This window comes from Hippocampus guttulatus, chromosome 6 (genome assembly GCF_054856545.1).
Source record: "Hippocampus guttulatus isolate MCC_2025c chromosome 6, RoL_Hgut_1.0, whole genome shotgun sequence".
Lineage (NCBI taxonomy): Eukaryota > Metazoa > Chordata > Actinopteri > Syngnathiformes > Syngnathidae > Hippocampus > Hippocampus guttulatus.
Window position 1 is genome coordinate 18,633,378 of NC_141266.1, and position 27,223 is coordinate 18,660,600.

At 41.1% G+C, this 27,223-nt stretch overlaps 2 protein-coding genes across 2 annotated transcripts in view; one reads left to right on the forward strand and one right to left on the reverse strand.

The window, feature by feature from the left end:
- The window catches only part of ube2e2 (ubiquitin-conjugating enzyme E2E 2), a 43,738-nt gene extending 35,086 nt beyond the window's left edge, over nt 1-8,652 (reverse strand). Inside the window, exon 1 of the mRNA XM_086112905.1 lies at nt 8,496-8,652. The gene's annotated coding sequence lies outside the window, so the exon portion shown is untranslated. The remainder of the gene's footprint in view (nt 1-8,495) is intronic.
- Nucleotides 1-27,223, forward strand: part of znf385d (zinc finger protein 385D) — a 102,311-nt gene that overhangs the window by 4,665 nt on the left and 70,423 nt on the right. The window contains exon 2 of the mRNA XM_086112903.1: nt 15,690-15,812. The gene's annotated coding sequence lies outside the window, so the exon portion shown is untranslated. The remainder of the gene's footprint in view (nt 1-15,689; nt 15,813-27,223) is intronic.

A 27,223-nucleotide genomic window follows, 5' to 3' on the forward strand; every position in this document is an offset into this window, starting at 1 on the left:
ATTTTGCACTCATAACTGCAATGAACATGACCTAGAGATGTTTGACTGGTTGTGTATCTTTCATGAGTGGTCGTGCTCCATTTGTACGAATGGAGATTAGTCGGCATGCAGTCAGAGGAAACGCGTTACTGGGATTCTTTTTATTCCACTCTCTTCATCAGGATTTCCTTACAAAATCCTCCGAGATCTGCGGGATTGCCTGAGGGGAAGATTTAAAAACGATGGGGTAAATTGCTCGATGGCTGGCTTCAATCCACAAATCCAAACAGGGCCTTAACAGGGCCTTTTTTTATTCAATGACTCTCAACAAAATGAAACAAAACAAATGAGATGTCATGCTTCATTGTTCCTAATCAAACACATCAATGTCATGAGTCATTGTTTATATACATTTGGATTTAGGGGATACATTTTTGCTGACTGGTTAAATCGTGTGCTGAGGTTGAAAGGAGTGTATTACATTTTCTGGTGGTGTGTTACCTGGGCCTTCAGTGGGGACTTACCCAATTGTATCCACATGTTAATAATAGCACCATGGACTTGTCACAATTATACCACCCGTCAATACTATACAAAATTACAATATAAAACAATAAAATAAAATACATAGTATTTGCCAGACTCGCCGAATATTTGATTTATTCATGTGTGGAGATCGTTTTAGAAATTCTTTACTAATTTTGTCATTTTGCTTGCTCTGATCAACCAATCAAAGGACAGAAAATGCTGATGTCATTTAGTGCGCTTTGGCCCTGTGAGGACGATTCTGAAATCTGAAACAGTCCCATTGCAAATACAGTTTAAATTACATCAGGGGCCAGCACTGCTGATTCTGAAGACCCTGGGCAGATCACATTGGCATAGCAACACAAAGAGACTGGAATCTGAATGGATGGAAACTGTACCTGCAATTCACTACTCAGGCCAGAGCCATGTCTAATTGAAAAATATTGCTTTGCTAACATCTGGTGGCATCTTGGTACCAACCAACTATGTTGAAGTAAGGGGAAGAATTTCGTTTTTGTCAAGCCTTAGGCTTGTCTAAAAGAAAAAAAGTGCTTTGCTGCCATCTTGTGGTATTTAATGGTAATCACAAACCTAATTGATAGTCTTCAATTACTTGCAGATTTTTTTTCAAATTGGCAGCGGGGTTCGGTCCCTATCGTCCATGCTTCACTGTATTTCGGTCACGACTTAACCAAGCCGAAATTTACAGCAATTACTGTATACAGCGGTGCCTTGACTTTTGAGTTGAATTCATTCCATGACCATGCTCATCACTCAAAACTCTCACGTCGCAAATCGTCTTTACCCATTGCAACGAATGGTAATGCCATTATTTCAATGATGAGGTGGGATGCAGACAGATATGAAGAAACATTTCACTACTACTGTAAGTGACTAGGTAAATAAGTCAGTGTGCAAAGGATAAATATATGCCTGCAAGTGCTATATTGTCTGTCCACAAGTGTTGCTATCGTTTGGGTTCAAATATCTGTTGTTTAAAGGTTAATAAGTACTGTGATATCGATGGCAGTCCTTAGGCCGTATATGTTTTCCATTGTATGTTAGCGTTCCGAAAGCAAAGCTATGCAGTTGTTTTATATACACATCTTTTTTTTTTTTTAAAGCAAAGTGGGAGTGGAAATAAACTTTTACGGAAGAATTATTCCCTAGCTGCCAAACTACTCTGTTGTGACCTGACTTAAGCTGACTTCAGTGCTGGCATCAACAGCTTGTATCTCCAAGTCAAAGCAAAAATTCGGCTGAACAATAACTTGGATCTCGAAAAACTCTAAAAAAAAAAAAAACTCAAGTCAGGTCATTCGTAAATCAAGGTACCACTGTCCCGTATTGTGGATAGGGAGTGATTCTAAACAGAGCAGTCCTATTGTTTCAAAAAGTGTGTTTTGGTCCCAACAATACTCGGAACAAGGGTCAGCTCAAGAAACTCTGATTCGGAGATAATCAGTTCACTGTCAGTTCATCCTGCATGTGCTCATTTTAGCCGATTAGCCTCAGGCGAGATTATATCAACATGATTAAGCGGCACGGGCGTGATGGATGGTGACCTGCAAGAGAAAAGGGGGTACGCCACTCCTGGGCCCCCATCTCGGGCCCCAAGGTCACGCCTGCTCGGCTTTGTCATAGAAATCCTTTAGATAAAATGTAACTCCTGGAACCAACTGAACCCCAACCCACACCGCCGCTACCAACCCGCTCATCTTGCTTGCATCAACGTGGGGGGAAAAAAGGATTGGATTGGATTCCCTTGGCAGTGGATTGCACGGATGAGCGCGAAGTGTGCTATGGTGACATTGTAATTGTACTGTTGGTGCAATTTCAGCAGTGTGCGCTCTGACAAGAATGAAGCAGTGGATGTCACTGGATGTACTTCAGAGTGTGTAAAAGTAGTGACACTCTGTTCTTTTGTCGAAATAGAGATACTGATATGAAAAAACTAAAAGACTGGTACTGATTTGGCCCCTTAAGGTAAAAAAAAAGTAGAATGGGAATCTGAAATGTACTTAAATACAAGAGTAAAAATACATTTTTATTATCAATTACACCTCTGGAGATAAAACAAAACTAAAAGAAAACTGGACTTTGTTTGTTATTTTTCATTCTCTACACTTAATTACATTCTGTCAATATCAATATTTAGATTAGATTTGGAATTTAGAATTTATGTTGCCATTAGTTTATACAATAAAACAAAAATGTTAATTTTAGCCTTTTTTTTACTCCCCGTGAGTCTCCAAGATCTCACTCAAGATACCAACCGTGGTTGACTTTCACTCTCTATATTTGCAAAGTAAGCAAGTGAAAGTACAATGACTGTATCTCTTTTCAAATGTAGGGAGTAAAAGTAAAACATCATCAGAAATTAATGCTCAAGCAAAATAAAAATAGCTAAAGAATCGAACGAAGTATCTTCACGCTGTTACTTCCCACCACTGACTTTATGATGTGGTCATATTCAAACAAAAAAAAACAAAGCAACACAACTCAAGACAACATAGGCAAGTTGAATTCAATGACGTGGTAAATGGAGGATAATATAACGGAAAAATAACGAACTGTACCATTTTTTTTTTACTCTGGGGAAAAAGAGTCATTTGAATAGCTGTCCACTGGAGTGACAATTTTGGCATGAAAAACTCACGATTAGAAATCAGCATTTTACCACATTATTGGTGAGCAAAATCACATTTTGTTCCACTTGTATTAATTGATGAAAGACATGTCACCTTTTTCTCACCACACATTTTTTTTCCAACACTTGCAAAATGTGCACTGAATGTTTTTTTTTTGTTGTTGTCATGAATAATTTTTTTTGGGTCACTTGCCGATTTTAAACGCTAGGAGGCTCTGCACGATCATCATACCCCCTCTCTCCACTTTCTCTGTGCGCGTGTGGCGTCATTGTCAGCCACGTGCCGGCGTCATTTGTTGTTGCCTTTTAAAAGCATGAAAAATGAGGTCTCATCACACTCTTCCGTACAAGCCCGAGAGCATCTCAGCAGGCGTAATTGACCTCCTGTACTACGAAAAGCACTTTCTTGGGGGGGGGGGGGGGGAGAGAGATCCTAACAGTCAGTACATTTGCCATGAAATTGGATTTTAGCTCAGTGGAAATGAGAGGTTCCACATCTCAACCTGCCCCCCCCCCCCCAAAAAATATCCCCCTGCGGTTCAAGATGGACTGCCACATCTCTACATTGCCATTCAATTCTAACATTCGCTCTCCTGATTTCTAGCAAAAATACAAGCAAATATTTTCCTAAGAGCAATTAAGGCGGCTTGTGCGTTTTTCCTTCTTCTTCCCTGCAGCCCCATTAGCCCAATAAACGAGCTTCCTTTTGCATTTCTTTCTTTAATCTGGCAAGGATGTTTATGGATTATGTGGCTTCATCAACGCTGCATTAAAAAAAATATTCATGAGTTTAACCTGAAAACACAGAAGCGTGACCTTTAAGTCTCAAGTTTACCTTTAAAATGTAGATTTATGCTGTATACTTGCCAAAAGCACACACCGTGCACGTTACAATATTGTTTAATATTCTGTGGGAATCACCAAAACTATGAACGAGAGCGTTTCAGACGTGCATATCAGAGTGTTTCTATACTTGAGAGTGGTTCAGTGGTTGTGTGTGATGGCACTTCAGCAATTATGCATATGCAAATTAAAACAAACAAACAACAAAAAAAGAAGTAACCAACAGCACACCAAAAAACATTTTGGATGGTTTAAAAGCATTGCGATGTCATTGGTGCAAACGTGATGTGATCGCTCCTGTGTCTTGAACTGCAACGCAATTTCGACCATACGGAGCAACAGAGCACATTACACAAAGCTGGCGATGATTCGAAAACATAAAAGGCACCTTGAGTGTTGTTGTTGCTTCGGTTTTGTTTGTTTCTAAGATTGCACTTTTTTTCCCCGAATGGTTTGGTGCTGCGACAATCAATCAGTGGCTATTGAAACACAATCAAGACAAGCGCACACAGGCACGCAACACACACACACACACACACACACACACACACACACACACACACACACACACACACACACACACACACACACACACACACACACACACACGTAACTATCAGAACAATAAGAGCTCACCAATTTGGCGACACAATGGCACGTGATTACTGGTCACACGTTTTGGTCTGGCCACTTTTCCAAACGATTCCACTCTGGTGGGCGAGCCATTTTCTCACTGTGACTCACGTTTCTTTTTTTTCTTTTGTTTTTCGAAAGTTGGAAATCACTGTGTGTTTCATTCGAGACCATGACTAACAAACAAAGAACAAGCAAATGACGGATGGATGAACAAACCGACGAGTAAACAGAGTAACAAAAGGTGATAATTCACTGAGAGGCGAAGGCTTATGAGCGTTGACAAACATAGCGAATGTTGGCTTTTTTCATCAGGGCTTGCTAAAGGTTGCAAAGATGTTTGCAAGATGTTCAGAAACAGTCTTTTCTTGTCGTGACAATTTTGGACATACTAAACAGTTTTACTTGCTGCAAACAGATTTTCTTGTTGCCAAGACATTTTGAATATGTCCAAGAGAATCATTTTGAACGTGGATTTCCTGACAAGTAAATCTGTTTGTGAACATTTTTGCAACCTTGAACGAACCCTGACGACTCAACAGCATTCGCCACGTGTACAAATGCTCACACGCATTCGTAGCTGAGATACCACCTGAAAGAATGAAATGAACAAACTAACGCCACTCCCCCAAGTTTACCTGCCACCAAAACTCATCCAAACACGTGGCCAACCAAACAGTAAGTGTTAAATTCATCGACGCATTCATTGTCATACACATGTAAAAAGTAAAATGATTAAGTTGTATTGGATTATTCAATGATGCAGGTGGACCGAACCAAAACTCGTTTTTGGTCTTGCTTCTTTGATTGTGTAAGCTTAAAATGAAAATAATTAATAATTATTAATTAATAATTATTAATTATTTTCATTTTATATTTGAGAATTATATTTTTTTATGTTATAGTTATCGAAATTATATTCTGTTTAATAATCGTTGAAACATTCTTATGTTGCTTGCGTCTGATTGGCCAAAGAGAAGCAGGAATTGTTTTCGTTACTGAAAGGGGGTTGTGTTCTCGTTCATCCGTTTGGAGGTGCAGATGTTTTTTTTTTCTTTCTCCTCTTAATAAACTGCATTAAAGGATTCCATCTCTCCTTTTGCCATTCGTAAAGAAGAGCCATCCACTGAAAAACAACGAACCCCTCAATTTACAATTGTTTTGTTCTCCTTTTGTAATCTGACTTTTTTGTTGTTATTTTTCTTTCTTATCCGAGTTAGTCATTTCCAGCTCGGTTGGTTAATTTATCTCTGAACTTGAAAGCGAGTCGTCAAGCAGCGATGCATTTGTTAGTTTTTAGCGCGGAGGAATGTAGCCAACACATTTCAGCGACAAAGACGAGATGTTTTCGTCTATTTTTAATGATGGGAAAATACTTTGATCCTCTCCTCTTTCATCTATAACTGCTTCAGAGAACAAAGTGTATGCAGAAAAGTGGTGAAGATTGCATGACTGTCTGTGTCCTATGTGTTGTGTTGTGTTATTTTTGTTATTTTGACTTCAAAATGGCGCCACGTGAGTGGCTGCCTTTCCAGCAGCTCCTATATTTTGTTGTTCTACTTCTGCCTTTCATAACTTTGCTGCTGTGAATCGGGAATTTCTCCATTGCGAGACTAATAAAGGTTTTCTTATCTTATCTTATAGCATTTAAATATGTGTATTGTGCCATCTGTGCTCCAGATGGGGCCAGAATCGCATTTAAACATTTGGACGGTTGCGTAAAGAAGATCCCCCAGGCCTCCCTTTCTTTAATTAGCTACATTCCAATAGACCAACTCTTTTTTTCCCCCCCACGTTTCACTCTGTTGGCCCTTTTGCTGCATTTCAACGTTTTCCCAAAACATGCAACAATACTGCCAAGAAAATGCCAAACACCCAAAACAAACTATCAGCAAATCTATCCTGGGAAAAAAAAAAGAGCTGTTATTTTTTTATTTTATGTTCCCAGAGAGGCAGACAAAGGCAATGATTTATGGTAGGTCCAGTGGCCCAATAGGAGCTCAGTGTTCCGTTTACTGATTGCCTCTTCTTTTCTTTTAGCATCATGACAAACAGTCAAACTAAGGCTGCTAAACATACCCAAAAGAAAAAAAAAGTTTTTGTACATAGATGTCCATCACTCTATATAGACACATTTTTTTTGAACCTCACTATTCTTATACAATGTTACCTTGACTTCCGAATGACCCAACTTACAGGTTTTCGAGTTACGAGCTGTCGTATGTTGCAAATACAATTTCAGTTCTGAGTAAGCTTCACATACATCACCTATTTTCCACAAAAAGTATTTCCAATAACATACCTACTTCTATTATTAGTCCCAACATAATGATTTACATCATTATTGTTTTAGTAGGCGTCCATGTTGTCCCCCTGCCGAGTACACCCAGATTCAGAAAATTGTTTATTTGTCTTTCTCACTGTAATATGTTATCCTTTCACAATAAAAATAGTGTTAAAAAAAACCAAAAACAAGAGACATAGAAGGTTCCCAAATAAAATTCACTAATATTCATCGTTCTCGCAGAGCAGAAAGAATAAATGCCTGCGAGTATTGTTTTATCCTGTTTGTATGTGTTGTTGCTGCATGTGTGTGCTAAAGTAGCACCTGTTGGAAGGTTTATAATTAGCATAAAATCTATGCTAATCTACATAAGATCGTCTATGACGTTTAGCATTAAGCTATCTGGCTTTTATTTGACGATATTTGCTCTATGATATAGTTTGGTTGAACATTCAGATAGTTAAATATACAACATTTATTTTCCTTTTCATGCATGCGTGTCAATTTTACTGTAAACCTCCAACTACGAGTGACAAACAGCTTGAAGAAAGTATGGTTTGCTTCTTCTTAGTAGAAATTTGCGAACTGAAAAGTATTTTGTTCGTTTTGTCCGAGTGATGTTATACGACAATCTCCCATTTCTTGACATCGTGAGAACCGTCACAAAGGAAAAAAAGTGTATTTGAATAAATTAGAGTGTGTTTAATTAAATGTGTTGATGAGAGCGGCTTAAAATATTTTCAAGTGTTGGTCTGCATCGCAGATTTATCGTTGGTGGGTCTGGAACGTATCCCCCATGATAAATAGGATTGGACTGTAGAAGTAGTCTGTTACTGTATGGTGGAAAGTGTCATTTAATTGCGTCCGATCTGATTGCTTTGTTGTAATAATACTCTACACTGCGCACAACCACAAGCAGAGATATTTGTTCCAGATTAACCAATGTTGCAGTCCTCAGGGACAGGGAAAAAAAAATTCTTTGTGCTTTTTTTTTTGCTGAGTCAGCCCGGTGATGTCATGGCGTCAATCGGCTGTGACAGTCTCATGTAGACGACCAGTTCACAATGTCGTTAATCACAGCCGACAATATGTCACAAATCCGGCTGCATTCTAATATTCTGGATGGTAATAACGCGGTCAGGTCTGTGGTGCTAATATTTTACGTCGTCCATAAAATATTCTCCGTTGCAGGTTTTTATGGGATGTTTCTCGGGTCACCCTAACTTTCTGAGTTATTCTGCTAATCATAAAAGCGCCACCACAAAAATGGCACCGCACAATCTCACACACACACACACACACACACACACACACACACACACACACACACACACACACACACACACACACACACACACACACACACACACACATACACACAAACTCATCATGGAGCTTTTACAGTGTAAGAATCAAATCTGTACACCAGACTATCTCCTCAAAAGAAAAGACGTTTGAAGTTACTTACAGATCGTGGTTTTACACATTTGCGATTGAAGAATAGAAACACAGCGGGACGTTAACGGCTTTTCATCGTATTCAGAACAGCGGCAAAACAAAAAAGATCAGTCGACTCACGTAAACAGCTGCTGTTGTGATTGTTTTGTCTTCAGCTACCCTGCGCGCCTTCACGTCATGTGATTATAGAGAAGAAACAGCCCTGCAAAAAACAAAAAACAAAAAAAAACAATAACAACAACAAACAGCAGAGTGAGGGAAAACCTTCAAAAATACCAAACGTGTCTGTCCGAGAGGGGGAAAAAACACGTCCCACTGACTGAATGAATGACTGATCGACCGAGTAACCAATCTACTCGCCAACTTACTAACCGACCGACTGACTGATCAATGAATCCACAGACCAAATGACCAACTGCCAGACTGAGTAACAAAACAAATTACGACTAAACGACTGACCCACTGACTGTCGAACTGGGCCCTCTTTTCATGCCCAGCACAAGTCTTGGCGCAAGAAAGAAAGAGGCGATTGCGCCGTTGTGGGAGTGAACAAAGCCGATTTGTTTCCCGGCCAATGGAAGCGGCTCCTCTCATTCCCTTTAAGTTCAACACAGGTAAAGCGTACACAACTTTTGACACGATGCAAGCAGAAATAGACTTGACTGACTCCAGAAGATTGAAGAGCAAAAAGTACGTTTTTAAAAAATACGTTTTCAAGAAACTGCAAGCAGAACTTCATAGGTGGATGATGGGGCAATCACTGATCACTGCAGTGAAGTGGGCACTATGAGACAATACTCTTCTCTGTGGTGTGCTAAATTAAAATAAAAATCATTTTGTAAGGATTTTAATGATGCCCTTGCAAATTCTGCCTGGCAACAAGTGATGTGTAAATTGCATTTGTTACGATATTGCAAGTCTGCTGCCTATATTGATACTGTGAGGGATTTGAGAGCTCAGGATTATACTACATTGATTCATTCCAGGTTTGGTTTTTTTTTTGTTGCCTTTTATTGTGTTGTCATTCTAGCACCTCGTAAAAATCATTTTCATAAGAGTTGGGAACACTCAGGCAAAAGAAACCTCAGCTAACAGTTCGAGAGTCTGGATAAACGAAGTCAAATACTACATTAAAAAAACACACTCGCACATATTCCAGATCGTAACAACACGGAGTCACAACATGTAGGCTGACGACTTGAACTCTGAACTCAACTGTCACATTTGTTCAAGTTACTCAGGGACGTACGCTCGCACTATGAATATTCAAGTGCTCATTTGCACTCATATTTTACACATCACTGCCACCTGGAGGGAAACATTGCACCCCCCACCCCCCAAAAAACACAGCTCAAGAAATTAATTGCACTACCCAGTGAATTTAACACATTCAGAATAGTGTATAGCATACTTTGGAATATAAAATAGGTTGACTTCCGAAGCAATATTGTCCCTTTAGGAAATAATGTAAAATCTTGAGTTTTTTCTTTATTAAATAAATGTAAGGCCATTTTTCTAAGCCACAAGTGAACATTACTAACAGTCATAGTCTCCACCTTTGAAGTCATTTTTTTTCAGCGTCCTATTAACGTAGACACCCAATTTCGTGTCGATTGGTACAACTGATGTTGAAGGATTTTCTTTTTAACTTACTGAAATTCCTTAGTCAAAGTACAAGCCCTAGAATTCGCCCAAAATGACAGACTTCTCCCATGGGTCCTTTAGACTTTAGATGTATGGGTTCTGTCATGATATGTCCACAACATTCCATGTGATTGGTGAAACTGATACTTTTTTTTTTTTTTTAATTTCCAGAGGGTGCTACTGAGCGAATGTTTGGGATTGTATTGGGGGAGATCCAAACATTCAAAGACCAGACTTGCGTCTTCCCTGAGGCTGAGTGTTGTGGTTACATGTCATTGACATGTAGCATCTGCTACGTGGACCATGCTTCAGTCTTCAAAGCAATAAAGAGCCTGTTTAAGGGCTAACAAAACTTGGACTGTTTGCAGCTACACTTTCTGACAGCTATGATTCATGTACTCGGTTATAATTTGGGAGGCACGTCGCTCGCCCTCTTTTCTGCCTTGTGGACCATCACCAACAACTCGGCTGGGGCAGGTACGGGGGTGATAATGGCACAGATTTTGGAACTGATAGGAGCACATCTATGTTGTTTTACATTATACTGTATGTTAGCATTCAACTCTAGCAGTTGGCAAACAAACCAGAGAGCTTATGATTAGATGGGTGAGTGACAATTAGTTTTGCTATCTGATGATTAGTCGCATGAGCTGATGATTAGGTTTTAGGTTAGCAGTATATGAGTGGGCTGAAATTACACCGGTGAGGTAATTGGGTGTTGACGACCAGATGGGGTTACTGCAATTGACGAATGGATGGTGAAGTTGGGTGAGGTGATAAACAGCAGTCGAGTTAGGTGACAATTTGAAGTCTGGATTAAGAATTAATATGTGAATTGGTGGGTGTGATAATGACAAGCTAAGAGTGATGACAATTAGCCATACCAGCTGATGATTAGTTGGGGAAGGTGCGGGTGATGAGATGACTATTTGAGGGGTTAGGTAATGAGTGGATGGCGTGGCTGGTTTGCTGCGAGTACTGATGGGTAGTAGGAGACAGGTATGGTCACGATATGATGATGAGTAACTGGGAGAGGTAACGAGCAGCGAGGTAGGGTGACAGTGAGTCATGCTCGTTGATGATTAATTGGAAGAGATGAGAACTACACAGGTGAGTTGTTAGTTGTGTAAATTGCCAATTAGTAGACATGTTTGGTGTTGACAAGCAGAGCGAGATGAAGGAATAGACGGGCATGAGGATGACAAAGTGACAGGATTAGAACACGATAGTTGATTTGTCCACAAGTTAATTGTAAGAATTCTTAATTAGATGTGTTTGGTGAGGATAAGTTGGGTGGGGATTTCAAAAAAAAAAAAAAGGAAATAGCCACATCTATAAATACACGCAGGAGACAATAGGAGGTTGTTGTGTTCATGTTGTGCGTTCACGGAAAGGTGAAGCAGGCAATTTGTCCTCTGTGTGCGTATGCGGGTGAGAGAGAGTGTATGTGAGTGATGGCTTGTGCCGCCACAGAAATGTTATGTGCGTGCACCCGAGTGTGAAATGAACGCCACTGTCTACCCGACTAGGCCCCTCCTCTGACCCACACGGCACCGCCAGGGAACACCACTAAGTCAGTCTGCCAGTGTGAGTGTGTGTGTGTGAAAAAGAAAATGAAATGATCGAATTTTCGGCAATTTGACATTTAAAGCGGTGTTTGTAGGTCAGCCCTGGTAGCCTGGCTGTGAGAAAAATGGTGCGCGTATTAGTCACTCGGACTCATTTGTGCTGTTAGCGTAGCGAATATCATCCTAACGAGCTAAATGCTGTCTGTTTGTCCCTCTGGTGCTGACTCGCATCTGCCAACCGAGGGAAGAGAACGCGAGGAAGTGGAATCGTGGAAGTCATCAGTCTTTCTTGTTTTGCACAATACACTGAACTTTGCCATATCACTTAATAGAAATGTTGAATGCAAAATGTGAAATATTGCAATAATATGGGTATCGCAATATTCAACACCTGTATCGCATGTCGCATATTTTTCAAATATTGTGTAGTCCGACAGAGCACCTTTAACATGTTTTCTGAAGTGATTTGACAGATGGAATAGTAAACACGATAAGTCACAAAACCAATCGTCCTGCTCATACATTTGTATCAAGCCAAATGCAACACCACTAACAAAACGTCTGCGTTTATGTTTGAACTCTTCATTGGCCCATGTTGTGACTGAGCAAGATTGTCTGACTTGACTTATGACTTGTTTAACCCAAGTCATGACTTGATTTAGCTTGTCTGAAATTTATTGGGGATGCCACTTGACTCGCCTGTGTTTTGCCACTGTGACTTGAAACTTGAAGCTGAAGAATTGAGACTTGCCGACTTGTGTGTGACTTACTGCCACCCATTCTAGTACACACAGAGAGAAAAGATTTCTGCAAAGGGTCGGAGGTGCCCACTGGTAATCAGGAAGTCTTTGGGGAAAATGAAAAAAAAAAAAAAAAAAGCAAGTTCTGCAGACGGAGAGCGAGGAACCCCAAAATATGAACGAGCATCAGTCTGTGTGCCAACAGTGTAAACAAGCTGATTGGTGTTTTGCGACTGGAGCAGTGAGAGTGACAGCTGGGCGGGTGGGACGCGACACGCCGCAAAAGGTCGGCCCGCCGTCCGCCCGCACGTCACTTTGAAATGGAAAAAAAAAAAAGCCAAAGACTGGAAGAAGCAAAAGCAAAACCATGTGTGCTTACTTTCCACAGCTTTTCCACTCGCCGCTGATAGTCGCCATTACTGTCAATTAGCCGTTGGAACATGACTAATGACGACACGTTATGTAAGGCTCGGCTGGCTCACCACATGGCGGTCCGAGCCGGGACTCTGGTCTGCGCAACCATTATCAAACAGCAAACTTTTTATCTTTTTCTTTTTTTTTTTTTAAACTGTTGTACGGGTGGTCTGTCAGTCTTCTCTTACCAACAGAAAGGACGTTTGACATCCTTGGAGGAAGATTGCTATTTCGTCTTGGCAATCTTGAAGCCAGGGTTTTTGATGTTGTTTTTACTGTATCCAAACAAGTTTGACTTTGAGTGCCCGTCTTCAATGTAGTACCACATTATGCCACAACATATGCCAGTCAGCCCTGAGCAACGCAGCGCAAACAGATCGAAGAGGAGGAAGAAGAAGAAAAACCTTTATTTGTCTCACAATGGAGAAATCCGCAATTTACAGCAGAAAAATTATGAAAAGGAGAAAGTAGAAAAACAAAACAAGTATTGCATGCACACACACAAAAAAAAACAAGTAAAATAATTAACTGCACACAGTACAGAGTGAAATGTAAAATACAAGCATATATGCATATGCCAAAGTGGCTGTACAATTTAAAATGGGTGAGTCCAGGTTTTCACTTGCGTCTATTCAACAGCCTGATAGGAACGAGAATATTTTCCTGAGTTTTGTTCAGTTCTTTCTTTGTGTGTGTGTGTTGTTGCTCCATGCGTGTTAAACAAGCGGTTATTTAAAGGTTTAGAATGACCATAACTATCTCGACCTTCCCCTGATGAAAGTATGCACGGAAGCTAGTCCCCCACCATCACCCCCTCCTTCATACATTCCCTTGTTTCACCGTCTTCATTGTTTATGTCTTGTGACCTGTTGTAACTGTCATATGCTTGTGTAGGAGTTTTTTGCCTCACTCAAATTATCCTCAAAATGAGGGTAGTTCGAGCGTGGTTTTTTTTTCTCCCTCTCTCCCTCCCTTGTGGTTTCTTTCTGACTTCCGGGTTCAGTGAACGCTGGCGCGTTTTGGCTGCCGCTGCTCAACCCGTATTGTTTTGTGTTTTTTGTTATTGTAAAGTGTCCTTGGGTGTCTTGAAAGGCGCTTATAAATAAAATGTATTATTATTATTATTATTATAACCTCCATGCTCATTTCCATGAGTCCATTTAGCATTTTGCATCGTATGTTAGCATCAAGCTAGTGGACTTTTGCTACGTGAAAAGTCATGCTTTCTTGAAATATTGGTGTACAATGTTTAATTAGCCTTTGTTTTACGTGTCAGTTTTATGTTAAACTTTAGCAGGAAGGCACAGTCGCAGAGCGTATCGCAGATTCAAGCGCTTCCCTTTACAGACAGACAGACAGACAGAAGAGATACAAGAAGCTGCAAAAAAAAAAAAAAAGACAACAGCAATATTCCCACCTAATACTACTGCACGTGGTGGTATCAGAGGAGCAGAAAAGAGGAAATAGCATCAGACAACAATAGCAAACATTACACCTGCTGGACCTTGGGTTGTCAGGGGGTATTGACAGACTGAAAAGAGACAGCAAAAAGCAATAACAAAAGATGACAAGGGTTCAGACAGAGAACTGCTCGTAGTTTGAGAAAGGACAGACAGGAGAAAACAACAAAAAAAAGCAATAACACCTTTGGTTCATTAGCTCGTGGTGAGACATCGAGAAAACAATTCATTGCAAGAACAACAAAAAAAGACAAAAGCAACACCATTTAGTTTGAGAGGGAACAGGCAGAAAAAAAGACAGAAATAGGCATAACGATAACTTTTGGTTTAAGGAGGTGCAGAGTTGGAAAGAGAGAAACATCGGGTACGTGATTGTGTTTCCCTCTTAAAATACGTATGTTGTGTATGAGTCATGTTGCTTTGGCCGTGCTGATTGCTTCTCCTCGGTTCCAATGTGTTTACGCGTACAACTTTTCCAAACCGTGGCCCTCTTGTTAATGAAGACATTGTGGCCACCACATCTGCCATGATGCGTCTGCGTCAGGATTCTTTGCGCTCGGGAATTCTGCTCCTCTTATGGCTGGCGACCGGGCGGGCACGAACTGAGTGAGCGGTTTGAGGTGGTCATAAATATGTCGATGTCGTTACTTGTTACTTGCAGTGTACTCACTCTCTGTACTTGAGTACTTTGTAGAAGTACAGTCACTTGTTTAGAAAAAAACAGTTAATAGTAGACGTACCGATTTCAATATGTCACCCAAGTAAAAATACAAGGTGGACTCTGATATGTATGTTTATATTACATTTCTGAACGCCACGGCCGCAAAGTGGTAAGACAACGCGAGGGAACGGGAAGGGCAAATGGGACTAGCTGTGATTTCCGTGGATGCCCGGCAAGATGATTAAACCGTCAAAACATTTGTCACCTCAGTCATTGTGGATGATGAAACACAGTCAGCTGAGATCATGTTTCATTTGGATTCTCAGCTCATTACATTTTGGTTTTTAACCTGCCTGTGTGCGCGTGTGTCCGCGTGCACTTTGAGGCGCATTGTATTGTCTGGCAAGCGCTTTATAAATAAAATTTGTGCTCGATCTTTTTTTAATTATTATTTTTTTGACGGCATAAACCTGCCAGTGCCTCAACAGGCATAATGCAACAAGAATCGGTTTGTAGTGGGACAGGAAGGATTTTTATTTATTCGTCAGCATCTCACATTTGCTGTCTCCAACTCTTCTCAAGTTAAGATGTGTTTACCTGCAATAGCTCACCTGTTCATAAGCCTTAACGCTGAATGTGTATGTGCCACAGATTGTTGGTCTGAGAGAACTTTGCTTTTACTGTTCTATACAAGCAAAATGCAGGGGAAAATATGCTTTAAATTCTACTTTTGTGTTTGGTAAGAGAACGAAACGGGGCTGAAAATAGGCCTTTCTTGGCCGGGGTCATCACATTTTCAATCAATTAATTAACAACATGGCTTCCAGGACTGCCGCTGAGAACCGGATGGCTTCAACCTTCAGATAAGAAGGATGGACGTCCAACTGCAATGTCAGAATTGAACCACGTGAACAGAAGCCCGCAGCGGACAACGTGAGGGGAGAACAAAGGTATTCCGAGGACTGTTGTTCACACCAGGCTGTTGTTCACACCAAGTCCTTGCTCGCACCAAATGTTCACACACCAGGTCATTATCAAGGTGACTGAAATAGTGACTGACAATTGCATACCAATATTAGAACAGTGCGAACTCAGCTTGATAATGGCCCATCATCCTGATTCACCACCTCACAGTTTCATGGCGAGAGCATTAAATCTCCCCCTTTTGACCCAGCATAGTCTCAGGGGGCCAACTTCAAGGTCGACGAGTCCCTGAATGGACATACTCGTCTGTCAGTGAACCCCCCACAATATCGCTTTTTCAAAATGTATAACGCAGATGTTTAAGTGTTAATTTTCTATGGGTCTTTACCGCATGTACAGGAAAGTCTAAATTTAGAGTCTATGACCACATTGTGTCACAACATGCCAGGCGGCGCTGGGCTCTGTTGGAAGCGTAATTCACAGCAAGAAAGAGAGGTAAAGAAGACACAGGTTATGTTAAAAACGTGTTCTGATGCTAACCCGCTAGCTCACCGCTAGCTACCCCAACAGCACTGCCGACAGGTGGTTTAAGTGTGTTTATTTATTGTCTGTCGATATTTTCACCGATCAATGGTGTGTCTGGAATGCATCCCTTGAAAATTAACAACAGTTAGCTGAAGTGGTAATGTCATGACTTGTTGGCTGTGATCTTATTGTTCAGCTGCAGGCCTCGCCGCGATTTCCAAGTCGCTGACTTTTGTATTCGGCGGCGTCAAGCCCCTCGGGAAGAGTCAACCTTTTGCTACCGACGAGCGGCCGTCTTAACGCTGTTCCTTCCTTCTTGTAACGTAGCCATTGTTCTCCTCGCGGCCACCATTTTATGTCAAAACTTGTAAACGTTTGCCGGGTGGTCAACTCACGCTCCAGCCAGAAGGATTGGAGCATAAAAGATGAATCCAACTCCAGGCTGGACCTTTTATCACACCTGCTCGGTCATTTTGGATTTAATAGACATCTTTTATTGTGTGTGTGTGTGGGGTGGGGGGCTCTTTATCGCGCCTCTCTTGCGCTTGATCATTTACAACTACATCCAGAAATAAGTACTTTGCGTTTAGAAAAGTGAGCAAACACAAAGTTGTCAGGGAGATAATACAAACTATTAAGCGCATTTCAAACTTTGGACATCGCTGTTGGGTAAATGATGGATGGATGGATGGATGGATGAATGAAGGATGCTTGGAGGGAGAGAACGAAGGACAGATGGATGGATGAGTGTAGATGATGGATGACTGGAGGGAAGGAGGGTGGAAAGGGTGGATGATAGTTGGAGAGATAAATTGTGGGGCAGATGAATTGATGATTGGAGAGAGGGAAGGGGAGAGGAAAAGATATATAGAGGGATGAGTTCTGAGTAGATGACGGATGGCGGTGGAATAAATTGGTGGTTGGAGGATGGCGATAGGAGTACTGATGGATGGATGAGGTTAGAATAAATGACAGATGCAGGGAGGGATAAATTGGTGGGTGGATGATGGATGGGTAAAAGGATGGACGGATTGATTCAGGAAAGGGAATGACTGAAGGATGGATGGGTGGAGGGATGGATGAACGGATGAATGGAAGGAGGGATGGATGCGGATATATTGGTGAGGAGATTGATGATGGAATGGATGGATGGATGAGGTTAGGGCAGATGGATGTGGACGAAATGGGCTATGCAAGAATGTATTGATGGATGGATAAATGCATGATGTACGGATGAATGGATGGGTAAAGCGATGATACAGGGATGAATGGATGATGGAAGGATTGGTTGATGGATGGATGGGGTTGGGATGTATTGATGGATGAAGAAATGGCTTTATGTACGGGATGTTTATGTGTATGTATGTATGTGCGTATGTATGCGTGTCATTGCTGCTTCCTGTTAAGGGGTGTTCACACGGCACACATTTGCTCCGGCGCTGCACCGATGTATTTTGTTGCGATATATTTTGCACCGCAGCAAATTGTGTGGAGCGTTCACACGTACAAAGCCGCTGAGCGTGTCTGCAACGGCACAGCGTCGGTGCAGCCCCACTTGCGTTCACACGGCAGTTTCTGCAGCGGAGCAAAACGACAGAAAACAAATGAGCTGTCGTGTTGGTTCTTTTTAAAACGTATACACAACTCAAGCGACTACTGGACAGGCACGTCCTTCTCCTTCTCGGTCTCCGTGCCTTCTGCTCGAGAGTGACCGCCCCCGAAAACGTAAATCAACGATGACTTCAATGACACTCAGAAAAGCAAACACATCATGCGCCAAACAGAAAATCAAGAGAGGAAATCACTAAATAAATTATATGGGGGGCAGGGGGTTGTGAACACACAACAAAGGAACAAACTACACTAACAACTCCGAGACAGTCCAGTCTCCTACAAAAGGAAAGATGTTACCAGCCAAGTCTTGTGTCATTATTAAACAAACACATGAAGGAAGTCCGACAGAGCACGAAAGCAACACATTTTCGCCGTACGTAAACTTTTCACAAGCATTTGCTCTGGAGCTAATTTAACCCAGTTGCGTTCACACGTGCAAATTTACATCGGTGCTGCTTTGCAAACGAGCATTTGCTCCGGAGCAAATTTTTAAACCACCTCCCTGAGGTGGATCAAATTTGGTCCGGTGTAAGCCTTTTTCCGGGGCTACGCCGGAGCTAATTTGCACGTGTGAACGCTCTACTGGGGCAGCCCCGGTGTAGCACCGGACCAAATCTTGCCGTGTGAACACCCCTATAGTTGTCCTCGTAGTTATGTAAATGCTTGTACATTCCGCACCAGGCAGCGTTTGAATAAAAATTTATTTGACCGTCAAATCAGGAGTAGAGAGGAAGGATGTGGAAAACGCTGCATTCGATTCAAACATCATATTTTTACTTTTTAGATATTCAAAGTGACTCAAAAAAAAAAAATACAGCCAAGGCCAGCGTCTGCGTTTCCATCCTGTTGAAAAGAGCTGTCATAAAACTGTGATTGACTGCTCCTTGTTTCATCTTTCCTCCAGATCAAAGACAAGAATTTTCAAAGGACATTTGGTTTGCTCGCCCACCTGATGTTTTGTTTGACTTCAGAATATGCGGGGGTTTCCTGTACCGCCTAAAAAACCCCATGAAAAAAAAGTTGCTTCACAACAAACGTGCCTGGACAGAAAGTGACGAGCTGGCAGGGAACGCACTGGCATCCGTGTTAAACTGCACGCCGAACCATAGGACGCCGATGAGCCTCCAGGACTCAGCAGCCCCCCCCCCCACGACCCGTCACGAATGCCTACGATAGACTGTGAGAAAACTTAACATGACTTGAATACACAGAAAAAAATAAAAGGGCAAAATCCCAACCGTGAATTACGTTTTGGGCAAACTCGGCTGCCGCAGCAGCCGGAAAGTGAGTGTTAGCGTAGTATTATGGGAAGTCTGGCATGTTTTTAGATTAGATTAAAGCAGTCGGAATATAGAGAGGGGGAGCCCTCAGAGAATCTATTCATGACAGCAGCTCTAAAAGCCGTTCAAATCCATTCACTGCTTGATGGGACTCAATATTGCGTTTTGCTGTTGGAGCTCACATTGTGTCCCTCGGGCTGCGTCCGCTCTCGTATTCATTCCAACCGCTTGGTGAAAACCTTATTAACGAGGAGCAGATAAGCAAATACTATCCTCCCTCATTCCCCCCCCAAACCGCCCAATAATAATTAGCCAACTAACGAGAAGGACGAGGAGCTGCCGATCCCGGTCCGCCACGTCAAGTCCAACCTGGAAAAACAAACGGTCTGACAAATGGACATGGAACGTACGCGCACACATCTGGACGGTCAGGAAGGAAAAAAGAAAACAAATGAGAAACGCTGAAGCAAGCTGTTATTAATTACAAGAAAATGATGATGAGGATGAGTAGTATGATGGGGGAAGGTCCACGTTTTGGAAAGAGACGTGAGAAGGATGACAAATCAGCTGCGGCCTGAGCCCCTTGGCGGGAATTCCAGGAGTTAAAATCCCAAAATATATACGCGGCACATTCTTGAACACACAGGGCGGCTCCCCAAGGCTGGATTATCACGCATCCATCATCTTGTAGCTTGTTTTTCTTTAAAGAGTACAGTGAGCCCATGTTAATAGGTAAAAATCTACAAAAGCAAAAATGCATTAAGAAAACCCCGCCAAAACACTTTTGAAATATTCCTTTGTGTCTGTACTTACTTTATCGCTATCGAAGAGGAGCCAGTCATATAAAATAACTTAAAAAAAAAGACTTTCGCTTGCATAGTTCTTCAAATAAGAGGTCAAATGCATGCTTCAAGCTGTTTGGTCGACACTCCCAGCAGGACCTGACTGAAAAACCTGACACAGAAAACAAAAGAGATTTTTCTTTTTTTTTAGGCATTCGTGATCTTTTTTTTTAAACACTAAAATGTTCAACCAAACCATTTCGTCCTACCAAAATCTGATATCTTAATGCTAAAATATAATCTGAAACATCATCGCGGGGCTCGTGGAAATTAGCATAAATGTTACAGTCACTCTAAACTGTCAACTATTATTTTAACCCACACAGAGCAGCAACATCTACAAACAGAGTTGAAAACAATACTCGTGGATATCTCCTAGGTTGGAGCAATGATGATTGGGGTCCTTCTCTGCCCCTTCTTATTCTGTTACGCTACTGTTATTGATACAGTTTGCACATCAATACTGGATTTAAATATGTCTAAAAATGCATGCAAATAATGACATAATTAAAATGCTTTGGACAAAAAAAAGTTATAAACATATTTTTTTAATAATCACATGCACTGTTGAAAAGTTTAAAACACCTCCACCGTACTGTAACCATGCACAGTTTTCAAACATTTTATTCTGTGATTCTTTCACCACATTTTGCAAATCGCTCGTTTTGATAATATGGCTTGAATGCAAGGTTTGGTGTTTAAACTATACAATGTTTTAATTGGAGTTTGTTTTTATGTGTCAGTATTTCAGTATTTAACTGGAGGAGACAAGCGAGTAGCTTGAAGCAGGCACACTTTGACTCTTACTTGGAGAACCGTGAGGCTTTAGTCACGGTGGAAGAAATTAAGAACAGTTCCAAATCACAGCCACTCTTAGCATAAAAACCGACATAATTCTGCTAGAATGCAAAAACTTGCCAGGAAAAGAACTGCAGAATTTGGGGGTTAATTAGAAGCACTTTAAGTGGTGGCAGGTGTGTGCTGACGCCCCGTTTGTCATCAGGTTAAATGTGACTGGTTAATTCCGAGCGCAGCCTCTTCCCCGGTTAAAATAGGGTGTGCACATTTGTACAACCACATGATCTCATTTTTCCTCATTTTGACTTCCCCTCTCAAAAACATTTTTTGCAATATTAGTTAAATTGTGCAGATTACGGATCACGTGACTTGGTAGTCACACTTTTTTTCATGTCACACAAACCTGGCATTTGCACTGGGGTGTGTGTACTTTGACTGTGTTCTAGTGGTGTACTGTATGTTACAAAGAGAGCAACTAAGAAGACAAAAACAAGTGAGCTCATTCTTGCCGTGCTAGTTTCCAACCCATTACAGCGGATTCGGGTCAGCGAGCTTGATAAACGACCGGCGGTGGCATGGCGCTGACCCACGGGTCCAGTCAGACCCATTCAGGCCCGGTCAGGCCCGAGCGGATAATGTTGCCGGCCGGGTTGTCATTAATTCCTGTTCTTCTATCAATATCTAATTATCTGATCTGTCTCCAGGAGCGCAGCCGCAAGATCAAGCCCACGGTAGAAGTCTTTAAATGGCCAATAAAGCCACCCGGCAGAGATGAAGTCCGTGCCTCAGTGGCCGCGTTTGGTTCGGGTCATTATCATCATCATCATCATTATTATCATCATCATCATCATCAGGTATATTCGTATCTTCCTTGCAGGATGTTATTAATTTACATTAACTATCTGGTTGGGGAGATAAAGATGCAGTTGTGTTGTTGCATCCCGAATGTGTTCCGGCCGTGAATACTTGATGTATTTTTCACATTACACACCATGTATTGTAATATATTCTTATTAGTGAGCACGTTCACAAATATCCTTTCGTCAAATGTACCCAACAGCATAGAAAATGAAAGGTTTCTGGTCAGCGTACACAGCAGCAAAATACCAAATATAATTAAATTCCATCCATCCATCCATTTTCCGATCCACTTTATCCTCACAAAGGTCGTGGGCCATGCTGGAGCCTATCCCAGCTGTCTTCGGGCAGTGGGCTGGGGACATCCTGAACCGGTTCCCAGCCAATCGCAGGGCACACAGAGACAAACAACAATTTGACCAAGAGACAAATTACATGAAAAACAAATGTTTATTTTGTTACCTTGCATTGTATTATGAGTTATTAGCATATTTTCCGGACTATAAGTCGCTTCTGAGTATAGGTCACACCTGCCATAAAATGCATAATAAAGAAGAAACAAAACCAAATACTGTATTCGTCAAAGTCGCATTTTGGGGGGAAATCTTTTTGAGAAAATCTAACACCAAGACCAGACATGTCATCTTGAAAGGCAAATCAAAATAAAATCGAGAACAACAGGCTGAATACGTACGATATGTTACATGACGCACAAACAACAAACTGAGGACGTGCCTGGTATGTTCACATAACGTATTAAGAGTTATTCAGATAATTATAGCATGCTAAGAATACATCAGTTTCACTCCAAATCAGTAAATCCAATGAAATTTTCTTCCACGGTGATCTCTGCAAACTCCGGAGGTAGAAGTTGCATCACTTCCTCTTCTACGTCACTTACGTCAGAGTTATTGTCAACTGTTTTTATCAGTTATAATGTAAAAATAACGTGAAATGATATACATGTACAGTCATGTGTGACATACATAAATCGCACCCCCGCCCAAACAATGAAAAAAACCCCTGCGATTTATAGTCTGGAAAATACGGTATGCTTTTTAAACAGTGTAGAGTTAGTTTTCTTGATTGAAAAAATTGAACAGAATCAGTCGCGGTGTTTTACGTTTGTCTGGAATGAAATGATGGCATTTCAAATCATTTCAAGGGGGAAAATTGATTTGACAGTTGGATTTGATATGTGGACATTCCAACCTTTGCGAATGACTCCCGCACCCTTCCTTCTCATGAGGGGGGAGGTTACTTACACTTGATAAATTGATATCATCGTTAACACTCACTGTTTTTTTGCACAACTTGTTGTGCAAAAAGCAGCATGAAAGACCGCGTTTATCATCTGTTCACCTTCACGCTCAGATTATTGGAGAAGAGATAAGCAAGGCTCAGATAACACAGACAATAAAAGTCTGGAGCAGGAAGGGACTAAAATGTAATGTTATTCCTGTGGCGTTCCAATGTTTTGTGTTGTGTTGCAACTCTACATTCCCAATCCTCCACGGCGGGTTTTGAAATATAAATGAAATGTCCGCATGTCTTATAAACACATCACATTACATTGTTATGAACTCAGAATGCAAGTTTTTATAGGGATGGATGCCCAAAACGTAATGCACAGTGGGATTTTGCCCTTTTATTTTTTCTGTGCATTCAAGTCATGGTTTTTGTTTGGTAGCAGAATTCTTTTTTGGTTTAAATGGAGACTACAAAGATGGTTTCACTGAAGCAACATGAAATTTGGTAGGTATATATATTATGAATAGTCCTATAAAATATCTCAAGAAGCCATGTCCAAATAAAAGCACAGCAAGTTTGCAATGTCAGTTTGAAGCAGATAATCAGGCTGGAAATCAGGAAAATTCAGCCTGTGAAGTCAGTTTTACTTGGCAACATGCAATTTGATAGGCATGTCAGAATGAGTAAACAAGAAGCCATGTGGGGGGTGCCCCCCCCACCCCCAAGATAAGAAAGTGCAGGAAGTCTGCCCTTTTGATTTGAAGTAGCCAATTTTGACCATTCTCAGGGGTTATTTAGTTGTAATTGTTTCAAAATTTGGCATTTGAAGCCAATTATTTTACTAACTAGACAATATAAAATTTGCTCTGCATGTGCATTGTGAGTAAACACAACCTTTTTTTTTTCGAGAAGTCATCCATGAAAATACACAGAAAGTCAACCAATTTGATTTGAAACAATGATTTTTAGGGATCGTTCAAAGTTCAAACTACTAAAAGCTCACAATGTCGGTTTTTAATTCGACAGACATGTCTATCATGATTAGAAACACAAAAAAAAATCTCAAGAAACCACCAAAAAAAAAAAAAGAAAAAAAAAAGCACAAGAACTTTGACATTTTACTTTGCAGCAGATTTGGGCTATCTGGAAAATTTAGCCCCTGTAGTCAGTGTTACTTTGCAATGTGAAATCGGATAGGCATGTGATCATGAGAAGACACACAAAAACAGTCTCAATAAGTCATGTCGGGGGGGCGAGGGGGGGGGTCTGCTGAAATTCATTCTGCCATTTCAGGGTAATTTCGGCCATTCTCAGTGGTCCTTGGAATTGTTTCAAAATCCAGCCTTCAAAGCTAGTTTTACTGGACACTAGAAAATTTGGAAGATGTGTCCATTGTGAGCCGACGCAAAAAAAATCTGAAAAAGTCATGCTGGAAAAGACACAGGAAGTCTTCTATTTTGATCTTATCCCGTTCATTAGGTCTTTTGTTTCCATTTGTGTTCATCAACCGGGGGCCCCTTGTGTCTTCCGATCGGCTCTCTCAGCTACTTGCGGCTTGTCCAGGTGTTCCTCGTTGTCTCGTCAGTTGGCTTGTATTTTGTTCTCTGCTTTCTTTCAACCCTGCTCAGTTCATTGTTTGTGCTTTCTGTCAGCTGTCTTGTTCCCAGCTCATGTTCTGTTGAGTCTTGTCCCAATGTTTATTTGGAACTTTGAATCTGTTTTTTGGACTTTGTTGATTTTGTATGTGTCTACTTTGAATTGCGTATGCCTTATTTACTTTGCTTTTAGCTCTTTTAAGATTGAATTTCTATTTTTTGGATTGCAATCCGACCTTCCTCCCTGCTTCGCTGCACTTGGGTCCGCAACCTCATATGCACCTCATTTGACAGGTATGGCCAATTTCAGGTCATTTGATCAATTTCCAAAGGTCCTTTGAAGTCCTTGCTTTGAAAGTTGGCAGAGAAAAGTTGTCTGGTTGCTACTAAACGTGAATCATGTGTACTCAGTGAGTTTTTGTCAGTGCATGTGACCGAGCAAAGCTGCGATGTTTGATGACTCGGCATTAAAATTTTACAAATGCAACCAACTACAAAGCTGCTTTGATTTCGCAGCTTGACATTTGGTAGGCATGTCCAGTATGGGTCGAGTCGCAAAAAACCTGTGGGCAAAGAATAGTGGCAATTTTTTAATGAGGGTGAAAAAAAATAAGTTGAGCTTTACATGAAATTTGGTAGGCATTTCTATTATGAGTAGACCCACCAAAAAGGCTGAAGAAGCCATGCCTAAAAAGACTCCAAGTCTGCCATGTTGGTTTGAACAAACCATTTTGGGTCCTTTTGGGCCATTTCCAGAGGTCCTTTAATGGCTTTGTCTTGGAACATGTCCTCAATGCTTCATCCAATTATGACCAAATTTGAACCACGTGCACCAAACAGATGGACCACGATAAATTGAGAAATTTTTTGAGTTTTTGGATTGCACGTGGAAACAAAAGGGGAGTGAAATTTGATGAGTCACCGTGAAACGGCAAACTCCAATAAGTCAACTCCATCGGGTCAGAGCTTGACTCGTGACTCCTGATGCTTGTTTTTGTTGTTTTTTTTTTTCTTCTCTCTTTGTCCCCCAAAACTGCCTCCATGCCCACTTTTTTCTTGACTTTGTGTCACAGTTTGGTTTGAAGCTTTATTCACTATTTGTGGATGACTCATTACTGATGGCGGGCATGCAATTCGTCAAATTTTCCGGGTAGAAGACATAGTGCAGGATGGTTAAAGAGGAAGCCAGGATGCCAAATGAAAGAGCACACAATTTTGCTCTCTCCTATTCCTCACTGATCAAATTCAAGTCACAAGTGTGAGTTTTATCGACACCAAGCAAAATGACTCCGGCTTCACTCGTATCCCCGCAGTTCCATCATCCGCTAAGGATAATTTCTCCTCTATTGATTTGTTCTTTTACACATTATTTCTCGGGTTGGAGGTGAGTGGGGAGACTCGACCGTCTCCAAATGGGAAGATGATTTATTTTTTTTAAAAGAACAAGAGCAGCAGAATGTTCCGCTGGTGGCACTTGTTACACCGAGGAGCTTGTAAAGGGACTGACTCTTGTCTTTGTGCTGTGGTGTGATCATATAGAGGACATCATGAGCCATGCTCTATGTAGCGGATTTTTAGCGAGCTTTTTTTAATGGGTTTACATTATGCGCACAAGTCTGAATTGAGAACATTGCGTCGTAACGTGGTATAGTTAACAGCTAGAAGAAGAGGCAGAGAAGGTCTCCAATAAATCTCTTGTTATAGCTGTTGTCCCCAGAGAGGAATATCTGCCTGTCAGTACTTTTGGTTGCTCTGTTTGTATGTGCTGTTGCTCTATTTTTTCAAGGAGCCCTTTTTGAAGGTTAAGAATTACTGTACTTGGTCTTGGTATGTCAGGAGTGCCCCACCAGTGGCCGGTTAACCAGAGGGCGGAAAAGGAGAGAGATTTTTTGTTGGGTTTGTGTGCATGATATTAACCTTTTCAGGGACAGCAGTTACTACAGTGGACAGCCTCTGTTATCAAGTTACAAAGTGCATGAAAGGGTTAATATTTTTTGTGTTAGTGTACACCTGCATCCTATCTGTCTCCCGTCCGCAAAAGGCGTGAGAACAAGTGCAAAGGAATACTAATTGAAATGTACATTTTAATCAGTGTAAATGTGTTTAAAACCTATGGGAGGGGCAAAACTAAAAATATTTTTAATACCAATACACAAAGTAGGTAAGGCAGAAAGATGATTCACACTTAAGCCTATCGATGCAAAAAAAAAAAAATCGTTAAGCCAAATAACAGCCGTTTTAGCTAACCAGAAGCCTGAAGTGTTAAGACAATGACTTTACTGTATATGAATGTATATAAAGAGAGTGTAGCAAAAAATAGACAATGAAATTGAATGAAAACAAAGCTAACTTTGGAAATCTTGATGGATTTCAGTTAAAAAAAAAAAAGGGTATTGTAAAAAGAAATTTGGGTTCCACCATGTTGAGTTTTCTCCATTGTTGATTGAAGTGGTTGGCACATCATAGCACTCCCGAGGGGAGGCTTTGACATTTTAGCTGTTAAATTCGTTCGGGCAGTCCCATATTGAATTTCAGTTGACATATTTTTATAGGAAACTGTGTCTTACATCTTGCCGGATACACATCACACCTCATAGCTTCAGTGTTTAAGCTAATCAGGCCATGGTGTTGAGTGCTTGTCCCACTGAGTGTCCGTGCTGGAGTTAAGTGGCTG